Genomic DNA, 16,792 nt, shown 5'->3' on the forward strand with positions numbered 1-16,792 from the left:
TTTTTTAAAAAAAAAAGAATAAGATTTCTAATTAGGGGCGCTGTATGATGTATTCACAAAACGTGTAAAAAAAAAATTTTTTTCTTTTCTTAAGAAAAAGAGACATTCTGGCACCTATCCTGAAAAGTGGTCACATCACCATAAAATCCAATGAAATCAGATTGCTTTTCAAACTTTGCACCACAATGAAATATTTGTACATAATCCATATCTTCAAATAAAGACAAAACCACAAAACCAAATGTAAATTTATCCCTCATGACTATTGTTTTGTTTTATTCAGGGAAGTATATAGCCAATAGCAAAAATGTATTTAACCCCTTAACGACAATCCCCGTACATGTACGGGGTTGCCGTGCAACGGGTTAACGACAATGCCCGTACATGTACGGGCTGCCGTTAAATAGCTGCATCGCCGCGATCGGCGGCTTTGCAGCATCCACGGAAGCCTCACAAGTGAGGCTGACCGTGGATCCGGGGAGGGCAGCCCTCGCACCGATCATCAAAGATCGCGGCGGCGCCCGGCTAAAACAGCTTAGGAAGCGATCTGAATCGCTTCCTAAGCATAAATGGTGTTACTGACATGCCTCGATATCGAGGCATGTCAGTAACACTACCCCCCTACCCCGATCACCTTGTGATTGCTCCGAAGAGCAACCACAAGTGCCATCCTGTAAATGACGTTGCCGTCATTCACAGGATGGCATGAACAATAAATATGAGTTCATAGAGGGTCTATCCAGACCCTCTTGTGAACTCTCAAGCTCCTCCTGCAGGTTGAATGCAGGTACTGCATCCAACCATGCAAGGTCAATGGAGCCCAGCTCACTAATGAGTGATTCGTAAAAAAAATTAAAAAAAAATGTAAAAAAAAAATTTAAAAAAAAAATTTAAAAAATGTTTAAAAAAAATAAAAATAATATGGTAACATATAAAAATCCCCACTGTCACCAAAAAAAAAAAAAAAAAAATTAATAAGCAAGTCCTAAAATTCTTTATCTTTACAAAAATTCCAGCATGGAAAGAGTTAAAATATTGGCATTACAAATGCCCATAGGGTGTCTCGTATTAAAAAATGCATGAGTGGATGGGATAAATTGAATTGGCCGGGTTCAAAGGTGTCCCAAATATGGGACATGGGGGCAGTAGGATCAGATGTCTAAATGGCCAAAAAATACACACCTCACAAAGGCGGCCTTTTACCTCCCAAATAACCCAACAAACCCATGCATGTGGGGTATCACTGCGCTCAGGAGATGTTACTGAACACATATTGGGGTGTTGTGTGACACGGACATATACCAGGAGCGATAAATTTATACCTGAAGTACAACGTGTGTGAAAAAAATACAAAAAAATGTACTACCATAAAGTTTCACAAAGGCTGGTGGTAAAATTAGTGCATGGAAAGGGTTAAATTACCAGCATGTGAAATACCTTGGGGTGTCTAGTTTTTAAAAATATATGACTTGATGGGGTAAATTGCATTGGCCGGCTTCAAAGATACCCGAAATGGCACATGGGGGGAAGAATTACCAGATTTGGAAAAAAAGGTTTTGAAATAGCAAAACGCTACCTGTACTTATTGCCCCATAACGTGCAGAAAAAAGCAAAAAAACATAAAACATTGGGTATTTCTAAACTCAGGACAAATAGTAGAATCTATTTAGCAGGTTTTTTCATTCGTTTTTGCAGATGAGTAAAAGTTTTTTGTTTAAAAAGTGAGAAAAAGTAATTTTTTAACAAAAAATCCCCATATTTTATCATTTTTTTTTATAGTAAATTAGATGATATGATAAAATTAATGGTATCTAAAGAAAGCCCTGTTTGTCCTGAAAAAAACAATATATAATATGTGTGGGAGCACGAAATGAGAAAGAAGAAAATCACAGCTAAACAGCAACACCGAAAAATGTTAAAATAGCCATTGTCCCACAATATACTACGAGTAAAAACCCCTATTGTCCTTAAGGGGTTAAAAAAAATAAAATAAAAAAAAGAGGTTCTGAACCACTACAATTATAACCAACATAAAATACTTAAAACATGCACACACGTCAAGATGCCCTAACTTTGCACATACATGTATTCACAGTTATAGACACAGCTAATACTTTATTTAGATTCTTCTAGAATCTGCTCATTTTGCTTTATGTTGCTGGAACACTGGGGTTATTTATAACAGGCTGATCTGTGAATGAAAGAGAAAAACCAGTGTGGCACATATTTGTCAGTTTTTATATACATATATACTTCATTATGCCACACTTGGGATTGTGTCTATCATGAATTTGTAACATGCGTATAAATCTTCCAGTCCACTGTATGCAGTGACGGAAACTGACATGCTTTTTTTGCGCTCACTGGAATTCACCACTCTCCCCTATATCTGTGTAGGGATTCTACTTGCAGGTTGTTGTATTAGTGTATTGGAAATTAAAAATAGAAAAAGACTAACAACCATCCCAAACTACACCAACAAGCAAATATTTACACCTTGGGAAACTTGATGTAAACTTATCATAACAACAACCAACATTGGTTTGGGTGTTTTATTTAATGCAATAACTCATAACACTTGTAGAACTCACCATTGATATCACGTGCAATTCTTATTGTAGTTACTTCAAACACTTCCTGTCAGCCATGGATCATACAGTCCTTTCAATAAAGGGTATATAAAATACACAATTATTCAAGGATTACGAACAGCATATACATTTCATAACATCACATCACAAACGGAAATTTGTCCAAACTGTCATGTTTCCCTTCTGTGATGCAAATTAATTCATTTAAACATCGACATTTGAAAAAACAAATAATATTGAACTTGCTTAGGTTTGAGCTGGACTGGCTGGCCCTGTATAATGTATAGTTAAATCAGCAAGATGTCTTCAATCTCCTCATCGACTGAATTATTCATTTCACAGGACCAGCAAAATCATTAACACTGGGGGAACTTGCCCGTGTCGGTGTAGTTTGCATGTCACAAACCGTGCAGAATCCAAATTTACTGCACAATATATTGTAATGCAGACTCTACTGAATAAAACAACTTTATTAGACTCTAACACATTGGAGGGGATGCTACTTATCACATACCCGTCAGCTTTACGCATAAATGGGTTATGTACTCAGGATACAATGTCAAGCTGTCCTTTCGCCTCACGACCAGTGAACCCTGACTAGTCCGTCCACATTAATGCTTACTGAGAAGGTGCGTTCACTCCTTCTGCCGCGCTGACAGGAGCCTGGCCCTCACTGAGCCGCGCACTCACACTCAATCCGTCCACAACACATGTAACCGGACATGCGGACTGCTGCGCATGGCTCCCGTCCTCACATAGCGCCGTTCCGTTAGGCTGGGGTATACGGAAGCTTTTTGACACCGAGGGTTACTATAACAACTACCTCACTTTCTACATCCGACGTACGTGACGCTGCAATCAAACGTATAGGACAGCCCATCGCGCAAACACGCCCACTTCTTACTTTCCAATAGGCAACAAAACACACGGCTCCTATTGTCTCTAGTGTCACGTGACCTGGTTCTAGCGTTGTGCGTCGCGCAGCAGGATGAAGGGGCGGGGCTTCTTTGCTTTCACTTTTGGAATCATCAGCGGTGTGTGTGTTTGCTTGGAAAGTATCTATGATGAAACGAATGGTGCGTAGAATGATCATTGCCATCAATGCTAAACCACCCAATAGAGTTTAGAGATAGAACTGATGTGGTACAGGATACCGTTAACAAAGAGATTTACATTGTTCATATGGATATTGTGTTTATTAACAAAATATGGAGAGGAAACCTGGCAAGTGGATAGTTAAATCAGCGATATTTCTTCAAAGTCTCCTCACTGACTGGATTACACATTGTATTGTGGCCATCTTAGCAATTCTTCTTCCCTTGCCAGCCTTTTATAATGATTAGTGAATCACAAAAGCTCTACTAAAACATGGTCAGATATTTCAGCAATGCTGCCAGCAGTCTTGATTTTCCTGGAACAGAACTGACTTTGACAGTGTACTAAGTGACAACAATTAGAAGTTTACTAAGAAAGTTCACTAAGGAGGGCAACTAAGAAGGAATGTTTATCTCTCCAGCCACTAACACCTCCACGCTATATCTGCATTGCTCCCTCATAACGTTCTTGTTTCCTTCTCTCATCACAGGCACTTTTCACTTTCACTTCCTTCCCCACTCCCAGCAACTTCCACTTTCACATGCCCTTTTCCCACAATCTCTCACTCTCTTCTTCTTTTTGCGGCTGGGGATATCTCCAGCTCCATTTCCTCTGCCACTCAAGGCACATTCTGTGTGTAACAAACTAACAGCCTTAGATGAGCACTTCACCTATAGTTCCATGCACCTTCTCGCTCTGAAACCTGGCTAACCTCTTGTAGCACTGCCTCTCCCGCTGCTCTTTCCCATGGTGGCCTCCACCTTACTGAAACTCCCAGACCCAATGACAGAAAGGGTGGTGGTGTAAGCTTCCTACTCTCTCCAACTTGCAGGTTTCAACCTTTTCTCTCTGTTCCATCACTCTCTTTCTCTTCATTTGAGGTCCATGCTGTCTGGCTTTTTAATCTCATCTCCTTACGCATTGCTGTTATATACCGTCCCCCTGGGCCTGCTAATATTTTCCTCGGCCACTTCACAAATATTCCCCAAGGCTTCCCCATTTTCTCTCCTCTGATGTCCCTTTTTGTCATCATTGGAGACTGTAATCTCCCAGTAGACAACCCTTTGATTCCTTTGGTTTTGAAATTTCTTTTCATAACCTCTTTTTATGACTCACAGCATACTAACTCTATGTCAGGAGCCACTTTTTCGCTGCCTGATCCATGGCTTTTTCATACTTGTGGTATAGAAATCTGCTACCACTAGTGGCCACCCTCCGCCCTCTGGAGCACTCAGACTTTCCAAGAGGGCTCTGCCTTTCGTGCCCTTCCAAGCGGGCTCCCTGCCAAAAGACTTATTACCGGTATTTTATTTTGCTATACGTCCGGTTTCTTGCTTAGATTTTATTACCCTTATTTGCTGGTCCTGTTATATACATAAAATACATTGCATTACCTGGATTTCTGCTTGTGGTGTCTTTGTTTGCATAATCATGCACTGTGTGTTACAGACCGAACCCCAAGTATCCCCTGCACATGGGCTCCTACCCGACCTGATCACCCGAGTCCTGACACTCTACGCATGATGATGGTCACACCTTGGACCTTATTTTTTCTAGCATTTGCTCTCTCATTAACTTTTCTAACTCTCCTTTCTCTTCCAAGCGGGCTGTGTGCCTTTCGTGCCCTTCCAAGCGGGCTGTGTGCCTTTCGTGCCCTTCCAAGCGGGCTGTGTGCCTTTCGTGCCCTTCCAAGCGGGCTCTCTGCCTTTCGTGCCCTTCCAAGCGGGCTCTCTGCCTTTTGTGCCCTTCCAAGCGGGCTCTCTGCCTTTCGTGCCCTTCCAAGCGGGCTCTCTGCCTTTCGTGCCCTTCAAAGCGGGCTACCTGACTTTCGTGCCCTTCCAAGAGGGCTCTCTGCCTTTCGTGCCCTTCCATGCGGGCTCCCTGCCAAAAGACTTATTACCGGTATTTTATTTTGCTATACGTCCGGTTTCTTGCTTAGACTTTATTACCCTTATTTGCTGGTCCTGTTATATATACATAAAATACATTGCATTACCTGGATTTCTGGTTGTGGTGTCTTTGTTTGCATAATCATGCACTGTGGGTTACAGACCGAACCCCAAGTATCCCCTGCACATGGGCTCCTACCCGACCTGATCACCCGAGTCCTGACACTCTACACATGATGATGGTCACACCTTGGACCTTATTTTTTCTAGCATTTGCTCTCTCATTAACTTTTCTAACTCTCCTTTCTCTCTCTCTGACCAGAGACCTTAGCTCTCTCAATCTTCAGAAATTCTCAACAGATTTACTCCCTCTCCACCATCTCAAACATGTGAGGCCCTCACATCTGCTCTTGACGATGTAGCCCTAACTACTACTCGAAGCTCATGTTTCCAACCCTGGTACACGTTGTTCCCAGACTGCTGAATGTAGTTGGCTGATGTCTTATTCTATGTCTGACTTCCTGTGCTATGAATTCATGCTAAGTTGTTACTACTTGCCTGTCAGCCTTGCTAAAGAAACTCATTACACCCCCTTATCTCTTCCCTGTTTCATAACCCTAAATGTTTCTTCAGTACCTTCAATTCCTTTCTTCACCCTATCATAACTACTGCTGCCACTAACCTTACTGACTCTGACTTTGCCACATAACTGCATATTTGCAATATCCCTCCTGCCTTTGCACTCCCTCTAATTCCGCACCCTCCTATACACTGAACTCTTTTTTCTTTTATTCATTAAATCGATTCTCTCTTGTCACCGAAGATGGGGTTCAAGCTCTTTTTTCCTCTCGTCCCACTACATGTCCCCTTGATCTGATGCTTCAACCTCTCCTGATTTAGTGGATCTGTCCCATCCTCCTTCAAGCATGCTACCATAACTCCTATCTTGAAAAGGCCCTCCCTGGACCCGAGCTTCTTGAAAGAATTACAAAAAACAAAAACTGTCTGCGCTTCTTACCCTAATAAAGTTGGCAACAAATATATAAACATAATATAAATGAGAGGTTTTGGTTATATGAATTGGCCAAAGCATAATTACAGCCAATACACTGTTTCTTGCAGCATGCTTACACCTGTTTGGTAGGCCTTGTATTATACATTTGTATTTGAGCCTGTGACTAGCTTAGCGCACCGACATTTTTTCTTTTCCCTTCTTGAAAGAATTGTTTACACCCAACTAAGTTTCTTAACGCCAACTTCTTACTTGACTTCAATTTAAATTCCGCTCTTGACATTCTAGTGCCCCATTTACAAAAGTAACTAATTACCTGTACTGTATCTAAATTGTAATAGTCGTTCAAGGGCCTCTCTAGTAACACTTCCTCCTCCATCCCCTCTCAGTGGGGGTATCCCAAGGCTCAGTTATAGGACCCCTTCTGTTCTCCCTTTTTACTAACTCACCTGGCAAACTGATCTTAACCTTTGACATTCAATAACACCTATATGCCGATAACACAGATTTACCTATTCACTCCTAATCTCTCTCCCTCTGTCTAAGATTGTATAGCTAACTTCCTTGGCCCTGTCTCTAACTGGAAGTCTGTACGTTTCTTAAAACTCAATCTCTTTAAAACTGAATGCCTCATCTTCCCTCCCATCAATGCTAACATTCCCTCATCAGTCTCAGTTAATGTCAATGGTGCAATCATCTCCCTGTCCTCTCGTGCTTTCTGCCTTGGTGTCACCCTTGACCCTAACCTCTGATTCACCCCACATTCAGTCTGTCTCAAAAAACTGCCATCCCCAGCATAAAAACTTTGCTCACGTTCATTCCTTCATAACAAGATGTCACTAAGGCTCTTGTCCATGACCTCATTATCTCCCACCTTTACTATTGTAACTCTGTCTTAGCTGGTTTCCCTCAGACCTGTCTCGCCTTTTTGCAATCCACCATGAACACTGCTGCCAGACTTATTTTTCTCCCATATAGGTTTACTAACACCTCTCCCCTCTGTCAGTCTCTTCACTGGCTGTCTGTACGTTTCATTTCAAATTCCTGACTCTTACCTTCAAAGCTCTTCATAGCGGTTTTCCTTCTTACATCTCCTTACTCGTTTCTAAATACACTCCTGTCCAGTCTCTCTGCTTATCCAATGATCTCCATCTGTCACCTCCTCTGATTTCTAGTTTTCATGCACACTTTCAAGACTTCTCAAGGACTGCCCCTATCCTCCTCAGCCTATCCATCTTTCTTCCTGCTTTCAATCTCTCCAAAAAAATGTCTATGTGTAAGTGTATGTGAACATGAATTGTATGTATATAGGTGCCCAAACACCCTGTGTCCCAAATAAAACATACTGCAGTATGCAAAGAAGCATTTCACTCCCTTAAAATTAAGATTGCAAAAAAAAAAAACCAAAACATTTCATTCATACTAAATGACACACCAGACAAAAAAAGTATAAAGGGAAAGTCTTTGAAAATAATATCTTCATCTGCGTTACAATAATGAACAAACACAATCTGTTTCAATTGATAACACACGCATTGTATTGTTCTTGTCCCTATTGAATAAATCATTCAAATATTTACAGTGTAAAAAGTATGTGAACCCCTAAGGTAATGACTTAACCTTGACAAAAGATTATTGGAGTCACGAGTTAGCAAACCTGGAGTCCAATCAGTAAAACACGTTTGCAAGTGAGTTTACGAGCCACTTTGGTTTAAGAAATACCACTGAAACATTTTGAGTTTGCTATTCTCAAGAAACATCTGCTGATTTGAACCAAAAAACAATCTCAGAAGACCTACAATCAAGAATTGTTGATTTGCATAACACTGGAAAGAGTTATCACAAAGTTTACATATTCATCATTTCACAGTTAGACAAATTGTTTATAAAAATGGGGCTGATTTAATACTGTGGCTAGTCTCCTTAGAAGTGGGCACTTAGCCAAGATGACTCAAAGGGCAAATCGCAGAATGCTCCATGAAGTAAAAAAGAACCATAGAGAAACATCTAAAGTCTTGAAGGAATCACTGGAACTGGTTAACAGAGATTCATGAGTCTACCATATGAAAATATTGAACCGTCATGGAGTCTTTGGCAGTACACCATACACCGCTGCTTCCTTGTTTGTCTGAAGTTTGCCAAAGAGCACTTTGGCACTTCACAACGCTACTGGAAAAATGTTTTGTAGACTAAGGTTGAATTGTTCAGGAAGAACATGGAGCCTTACGCATGGCATCAAAACGGCAGTACAGTGGAGGGAAAATTTAGAGTTGCTTTGCTGCCTCAGGGCCTGGACAGCTTGCAATCATCAAGGGGACAATGAATTCCCAAATTTATGAAGGTATCATACAGGATAATGTTCGGATGGTTGTCATCCAGCTGAAGCTCAATAGAAGTAGTGTAATGCAGCAGGAAAATGACCATAAACATCAAAGTAAATCTACTAGATATGACAAATTATCATTGTTTGTGTGTTATTAGCTTAAGCACATTGTGTTTGTCTATAATTGTGACTTGGATGTAGACCAGATCATTTTATGAACAATTAATGCAGAAAACTGCTTCTGCTCGGTATACTCAAGGAACAAACAAAACAATAAAATTATAAGTGCAGTCTGAATCAACGTTAGTTCTATTGACTTTGAGGCCAGCATATTCAACGTACAAATGGAAAAATGAGAATACATGATCTTGGGGGAGTATTGTGATATCACATATGTTTCTCTAAACCCTCCTGCTCAATAACAAATTGTGAAGAAAACACTAAAATAGCAACTGAAGCACTACATTTGTTTTCAATCACATTGTTTAAAAACCTTAAATATGCATATTATATATTTACAAAATCGTTTTACTCTTTCTCATTTTCTATACAGAAACATTCCTATACAGTGAAAATAACAATTTTTAGAATAAAATATTCATCTTGGTCAGCTAACATACAGCAAAAGCTCCCAAGCTAAATTTCAGAGGGCATTCCTTTTGTTCTTGTCATAATACAAATCACCACAAGATGGAGTCCTAGATTGAATAACAATTTACCAAGCATGGGTATGATATGTTACTCTGGTCCACAGGCTAATACTAACTGCAATGGCAATTTAATACAGAACGTGCCCAGAATTAATTGGGAGACCTGATTTGGCGCATATTGAATGTTTTATCCAGAAACATTTCACAATTTCAAAAATAATGTCCTCATTACACAGCCTAAAGTTGACTCTGTCAGCTAGAGCTGTTTGTGATTCTGATGGGATCTAAAGAGATCAAAACAGCTTTATGTAGGTGGAATACTCTGGGTCAAAGCTGGGCATATGCATGGGTGGATGAGGTCAGATGGGGCCCTGGGGCAACACTGTTACTATAAGCACCCTCTAGAATAAATATATGATATAAATAAGTTTTTGTTCACCCAAAATTGGAGGAATGGTGTAACATCAGCCAGAATGTCCATATATAACCAAATACCCATCAAATAAGACAGTATCATATGTCACAGAGGCTGGTTCTGTCCATGTGTTGGTACACTGATACACATACATACATGTATACACAAATATAGACAGATATGTTTAACACCTATAAGCGTTTAAAACTTGTGACAAGAAGACCATTAGGATGTACAGGTATGTCCTGTCTTTGTTGCAGTGGTAGGAACATCTCCCTTCCGCTACATGGGACATCAGGCTGTCTATCAGCCTGGACTCTCCTCTGTTAGCAGAAGCCAGCAGAACCTTTGCTGGGTTAATGCCTTCCTGAATGGCAGAAAAGGACAGGACATAAATACATGCATCTACAGCAATCCAGTTTTTATAAAAAAAAGGAAGTGGTTTATTAATTCATCACCATCAGCTGACCATGTTGACTGCAATATGTATCGAAGTAAACACTAAAAATTCTTTAATTATACTTTGTCATCAAAACCTTCACAAATATATTTTGTTCTGTAGGCAGAGTGTTGGCAGTGGCAGTAATGTTAGGGGTGAATTACTTTATACATGAATACTAGTTCTAGCCTTTGTGGATTAGAGCTTTCATGTGCATCTCAGAATGAGTGTATTAATGCAGACTGGAAAAATATTTCTAGAGGCATCCGCTGAGACGTTATTGGCCTTTAAAATTCAAGGCCATCTTACACCAGCCTTTACCCATTGCCACAACATGTGTTTACAATAAATAACCATTGGCATGAGTAGTGCAGGTACAGGACATCAGCAAGTCAGTTACACCATAACCTTGTTTTCTCCCTTCTTTCCTTTGTTATTGGTATGAAACTGGAATGCAAGGACCGCAGCGACCCGTGCTGCGGATCACCTTAGCTTTGCTATGTTCTTTTCCTGCTCCATCTCTGTTCTCCTCGATAGAAGTTGTCCAAAGACAACAAGGGCTGGTCATTACTTCAGCTGGTATCTAGCTGCTGACTGGGTACTAGTTCCCCTTACCAGAGGTTCACATCACTAACCTTAAGCCATCAGGAAAGCTGTGTTTCACCCAGAGACTCTGGGTGATATCAAGTAAGTTCCTGTCGCTTCTCCACATCTAATTAGTAATGCACATAAATGTGTTTCCTGATATTGATACATTACTGGTGAGAACTAATCCAGAATACTGAGAGAAATGCAGAATGTGAAAATACCTCCCTGTATTATTGTAATTCCAATAATAAAAATATAGAGCAGGTTTTGTGTCAAATTAAAGTATGATGCTTCGACCGGTTTCCTTCTCTTAACAGGTATGGTTGATCCTGCCAGTAGCATATGCTCGTCTAAAACAATGAAACTATGCTTGTACAGTGAAGGTTACAAATGGCAGGCTAATTGAATTAAGGCTCCTTTGATCACTCCATCTGTTACTTTCTGTGATAGTTTTACAAAATGAGCACAGCCAGAGATGTTTTGCCATAATAAACTATTAACAAACTGTGGTTCACTCCTGACCAGGGGAGGGCTGGCAGCCTAAGGCCTGGGGGGGCAAGCCTAGTCAAGTGGCCCATTGTGCCACCAAAGCGGCTGCGAGCGCCATTGAAAGCGGCCGCCGTGCGGCAGTCACTCCACCGACGCCTAATGAAATTAAAGCCTCCGGCGTGCACGCACCGCGCCGCCCAATAGCCGTGCTTCAGCTCTTTATCCCACCCCTTTTAAGACGTGGGGAGAAGAGCTGAGGAATGGCCATTGGGCCTGACTGCCGCACAACGCAAGGGCGTACCTTGGCACCTGTGGCAGATCCCGTATGTGGCACCCTCCCACACACACACTTTAAAACTGCATAGTTTCTATGATTAGGCAAACACTGACATTGACGGTGGTACAGCATAACTGCTAACATTATATACTTAGGGATTATGCGGTACCACCGTCAATGTGTGCCTATACTTTGAGCCAGACGCTAACAATACTGCAGTACAACCCCTATCACTATATACTAAGCCAAACATTGATGTGGTGTAGGACTAACACTTCAGTGACTGGCTTAGTACATAGTAGGGATGCACCGAAATGAAAATTCTGGACCAAAACTGAAAATTCTGCATTCATTTGGCCAAAACCAAAATTTAAAATACTTTATTAAAAGTAACACACCAAAATTAGACAAAAAAAAATCAATAACAATATTAATATATATATATATATATATATATATATATATATATACATATATAATTAACAGCAATCACAATCCTATCATGCCCAGGTTCTAGCATGTACTGGCTGACTTAGCATGATAGGCGTTTGATTGCTGTTTGCAATCATATATATATATATTAATACTGTTATTGAATTTTTCTGTCCAATTTTGGTATGTAATTTACTTTTAATAAAAGTGTTGTTAACACACCACAGTTGGACAAAAAAAAAATTGATAACAGCAATCACACTCCTATCATGCTTAGACAGCCTCCCTATGCCATGCTATCCCCCACACTTCCATGCAATCTCAAACCCTCATTCACAAACATTCATCATAAACTATAGCATAACACCCATCACTCTCACACACTTACTAATATTTTCCTACCTTTCCTCTGTCACTTTTCCTCCTCCTCTTCATTCTTCCTCTTCTGTGTCCCGTCCTTCCGGTGCAGAAAGCGCGGAAGACGGTGGGCGTGGCTTCAGTGTTGTGCGCCGAGATTTGACATCAAGTCCCGACGCACAGCCACAGTTGCCGCGCGCGTCGTTTTTGGCACGGCGGACAGTCTCGGTGGCAGCCGCTTAGTTTTTAACTTTGCGGCTGCCATGAATGTTCGTCTGCCGGCCAACCGGCCAGCCCGCCGGCCCGGATTCAGGGCGGCCTGGGGGGCAATTGCCCCCCTGCCCCCCGGCCCAGCACGCCCCTGCTCCTGACCACTGTGTGATAGTTATAAGTGAAACCTTCTTCAACACTGAGAACATTTAAAATTACCAATATACTATGTTATAACTATGGTTATACACCCAATAAATATCAAAATGTGTGGATTCGTATAGGCAGAATCCTCCGGGTCGGGGGAGCAGGGTCGTGACACGCTCCGCTCCCCATCCATTTTCCCTTTTAATGGGGGTGTTTCCCGCTGACATCAGTGGCCTGGCCGCACCCCGCAAGGGAAGGCTCTGGGTAGCCGGAGCCCAGAAGTTCCCATGTATGAATAGTACTAACAAGTAACATAGCAATCTTTCCCTTTCATCTCAGATTGTAAACTTGTGAGCCGGGCCCTCTCCATTTAATGTATCTGTTTGTCTTAATCTGTCAATTCTTGTCTTGTCATACCCAATGAATCAGGGGAGAGCTGTCAGCCTAAGGCCTTGGGGGGCAGGTCTAGTACAGTGGCCCATTGCACCACCCAATCAGCCCACCATCCATGCCCATCTTTTCCTGATTTTCTCAACCATATTGATGGGATTGAGAGTACATCAGTACACTAAAAAAAAAAGTCATCATACATGGGATGCCTGAAGCCACAATTTACTGCCACTTATCCTTTTTAATAAAATATGCAGATTAGAATAGAGTAAATAACACAAAATTTTTTTTTCTTCCTCTCACTGATTTCTCGGCCTAGAAAGTTTTGTCCTCTGAAGTGACTACAAATTTAGGAGGGTGTTTTATCTGGATAAGTAAAAATACACAAACCAGGACAGGCTCTGCCACACTGACACCCACACACATACACACCAGGACAGGCTCTGCCACACAGACACCCAAACACATACACCAGGACGGGCTCTGCCATACCAACCCCAACATCCGGACGGGCTAAGCTACAACAATATTAAAAAAAAGTAGTTTTCACACTTCTTTGTCGTTAACTCCCCCCTTGTGTATTTGCCCCCCTTGTGTATTGCCCCCAGCTTTAGTATTGATTTATGTAATGGCCCCAGCTGCCCCCTTGTGTATTGATGCTGCCAGCACCGATAAAATTCTGCCCTGATGTATGGAGATGTATATCTGACTAGTTGGTTCCTTCCATGAGTCTATATATCCCTCATACTGCAGTACAGCATTTTATCTGGGCTGGTCAGTAATATGTAAAAGTTATTTGTATCCAAGAAAACATGGCCAATGTGGTCACCCTAATGCCCCCACACCCTTGTGTATTGCCCCCAGCTAGCCCCCACATTGTATATTAATCCCACCACCCAGCCCCCCCTTTAGTATTAACTTATGTGATGCCCTCAGCCAGCACCCCCTTGTGAATTCATGCCCCCCTTTAATATCATGTCAGTCCTGACACCCTGATTGCATCCATCGAATCTGCCCAACACCCTGATGGGAAGCATAGACTTGCCACCTTTGCCCCCAAACAGCCTGCCTGTGGAATCCTAGCCTCAACCAGACTACCTGTGCCATGCTTTCCCCCACTTACATATCCATGCTATGACACACTTATTCATTAATTTACTCATTCACAAACATTAATTCCCCCATTCACAGATACTCATTTATTCCCTCAATCAGGCATACTCGTTCATACAATTGCTGTATCCAGTGGTTTTTTACCTTTGGGCAGACCTAGGACAGAGCCAGGAGTCCCCTCCACGGTCAGCCTCCCTGGTATGAAAAAGAAATATGATGTCATATCCCGGCACTCTTTATCCTAACGGTACGCATGCCCTTTTTTATTGAAGTCCATGGAGGCTGGCCTCTATAATGTCACCACTGTATCATGGGGAAGGCTGGCATCATTTACCCTGGAAGGCAAATCCAAACATGTGGCCCGGTGATAAAGTGACAGAAGACATTTGGTGAGGAACTCACTCCATGAGCACTGGCTAGTTGTGTCCAAAACATATCTACAGAAAAGGAAAGCATAGAAACTCCAAAAAAGGATCCAGTCAGGGTATAAATTCCATGTTACTATAGACATCCTAGTGGCAAAACTGCAAATAATATTAAAAAATGTTAGTGGCTTTAATTCAGATCAGCCCAGGAGGCATTGCTCGCCTACCCACCTTTTTCACCCTTCCTCTAGTATAAAGGTAATACATTTTTAATTTTAGAAATATGTGTTATCGGTTTCAGTCGCTATGGATACATACTTATTGCTGTCGGTATAAACCTACTTATGCTTTTTTTTGCCTTTTCGACCTCATGAGAGTTAACCAGGTTTTAAGTTACAAGTATGAACATATCGAAAAGTATTATTTCAAATGGATGCGAAGAGGGCCTCACAAACGCAGTGCGGTTTTGGAAAGTAATTATAATCCAGATAAATGGCAAGTCCGAGACTTTGTCACTTTTCATCAATCCATTTAGTTTGAGCTTTCACATCAGTGACTGGATTGTGAAAAGGGAACTGTGTCATGTGTTGCATCCTGTATTTAAGAAAAAAAAAGACTAACAGGAAGTACTGGGATTGGTAGCCAGAAAAAAAGGCTGTTTTTAGAGAGAGGAAACTAAAGACATTAAAAAGCCATGACGCGAGTGTGCATACTTCATGTTTAATGAAAACCATGTTCAGTCGGTGAAAGAAAGTTCCATATGGAAGACCGAGCTGATATGAGGCGTTCGCACACGAGAGTTTAGGAAGAAGATCTGGAAGGATAAATAAGCCTTTTTAATGAACTGCATTAACGTGCCAGCATCTGTTTCACCTGAAGCCCAGTTCAGGTAACGATCACACACGCTATTCTCGCCTCTTCTTTTCTAAACTTCTGTATGTCTGAGAACTTTATCGCCTTTAGACATGTATGGAACAGAGCAGATCTCTGTGATAGATTCCAGAGATCTGTGCTGCGGGGCTTGAGTCCTCACAGCCACAATACAAAACCAGTATCCATCCCAGAGCGGGATCTAGAAAGCTTCTTAACACTCTCAGTGCTGGTCCTCTGCCCTCCTGTACTTTAAGGGTTAAGACATTTACAGCTTTACAGTTTGATGAAAACTATGCTAAGTTGTCTTTTTCTGCAGCACTCCGTGAAATACATGTGTGTATATATATATATATATATATATATATATATACATATATACATATATATATATTACATTTATAACATATTTTTTAGGAAGCATGTTCTGCATAAAATTATAAACGCGACACTAGCCGTGGATAAATGTGTTTAGCAGAATATGAGAATATGTTAATGTTTATTTTGCTAACAGTGTGTATACAGGGTTCCTTTACAATATAAGCTGATCACTGGTACGTTATCCAGACTGTACCTGATATGCAGTAACAGTGAGCATCAAATACTGAGTACAATACATAGTCTTTGATTAAAAAATCTATAGGGTCATTTTGCATTATCTGTACAGAATCAAAATTGTCAGCGTGGCTCCTTCTATGTTTCCAATCAAATATATATTTCAGCCTTTAACTTCCAATTCAATCAGAAAACTGAACTTAATCCCAAAAAGGTTATCTTACTTCTATTAAGATAACGGCCAGAATATTATGGGATTAATGCAGTGACAGCCCAGGGCGTCTTTCCAAATGAAAGATTTAAGGCAAGTTTATTTATTTTAGAAATTATATAATTCACCAAGTATTTACAGGCATTTATAATATGCACAAATATTATATATTATATATAAATAATTTTAGCACGATCGTTTTTTCACAGTCTTATTTTCCATTGACAGTTGCTGGGGATCGCTGAACTTTGGGAAAACTCCAAGAGCCTGAATGCTGTGAGCTATCCTGAAGTTCAGCTTTTAAGAGTCACCCATTAAAGTCAGGGGGAAGGCTCTGATTGAACGCTGAACTAGTTCTTCCCTCAAAGCAGAAT

The 16,792-nt window shown here is 41.0% G+C and overlaps 2 protein-coding genes and 1 long non-coding RNA gene across 5 annotated transcripts in view; 2 read left to right on the top strand and 1 right to left on the bottom strand.

The window, feature by feature from the left end:
* Window positions 1–3,487, bottom strand: part of RCBTB2 (RCC1 and BTB domain containing protein 2) — a 28,458-nt gene extending 24,971 nt beyond the window's left edge. Inside the window, exons 1-2 of one of the 3 annotated variants that reach the window (XM_053455542.1) lie at window positions 3,282–3,487; window positions 2,592–2,661 (exon numbers count right to left, since the gene is read on the bottom strand). The gene's annotated coding sequence lies outside the window, so the exon portion shown is untranslated. Of the gene's footprint in view, window positions 1–2,591; window positions 2,662–3,213 lie in introns of all 3 variants that reach the window. The other 2 variants (XM_053455541.1, XM_053455543.1) reach the window with 2 other exon arrangements.
* A 136-nt stretch (window positions 3,488–3,623) lies between these two features.
* On the top strand, window positions 3,624–5,458 carry LOC128473171 (uncharacterized). Its single transcript, XR_008346253.1, has 2 exons — window positions 3,624–3,667; window positions 5,350–5,458. It is a non-coding gene; the product is annotated as an uncharacterized LOC128473171 (long non-coding RNA).
* A 10,015-nt stretch (window positions 5,459–15,473) lies between these two features.
* Window positions 15,474–16,792, top strand: part of ACVRL1 (activin A receptor like type 1) — a 30,581-nt gene continuing 29,262 nt past the window's right edge. Inside the window, exon 1 of the mRNA XM_053455544.1 lies at window positions 15,474–15,671. The gene's annotated coding sequence lies outside the window, so the exon portion shown is untranslated. The remainder of the gene's footprint in view (window positions 15,672–16,792) is intronic.

The sequence above is a fragment of the Spea bombifrons genome, chromosome 2, assembly GCF_027358695.1.
Source record: "Spea bombifrons isolate aSpeBom1 chromosome 2, aSpeBom1.2.pri, whole genome shotgun sequence".
NCBI lineage: Eukaryota > Metazoa > Chordata > Amphibia > Anura > Pelobatidae > Spea > Spea bombifrons.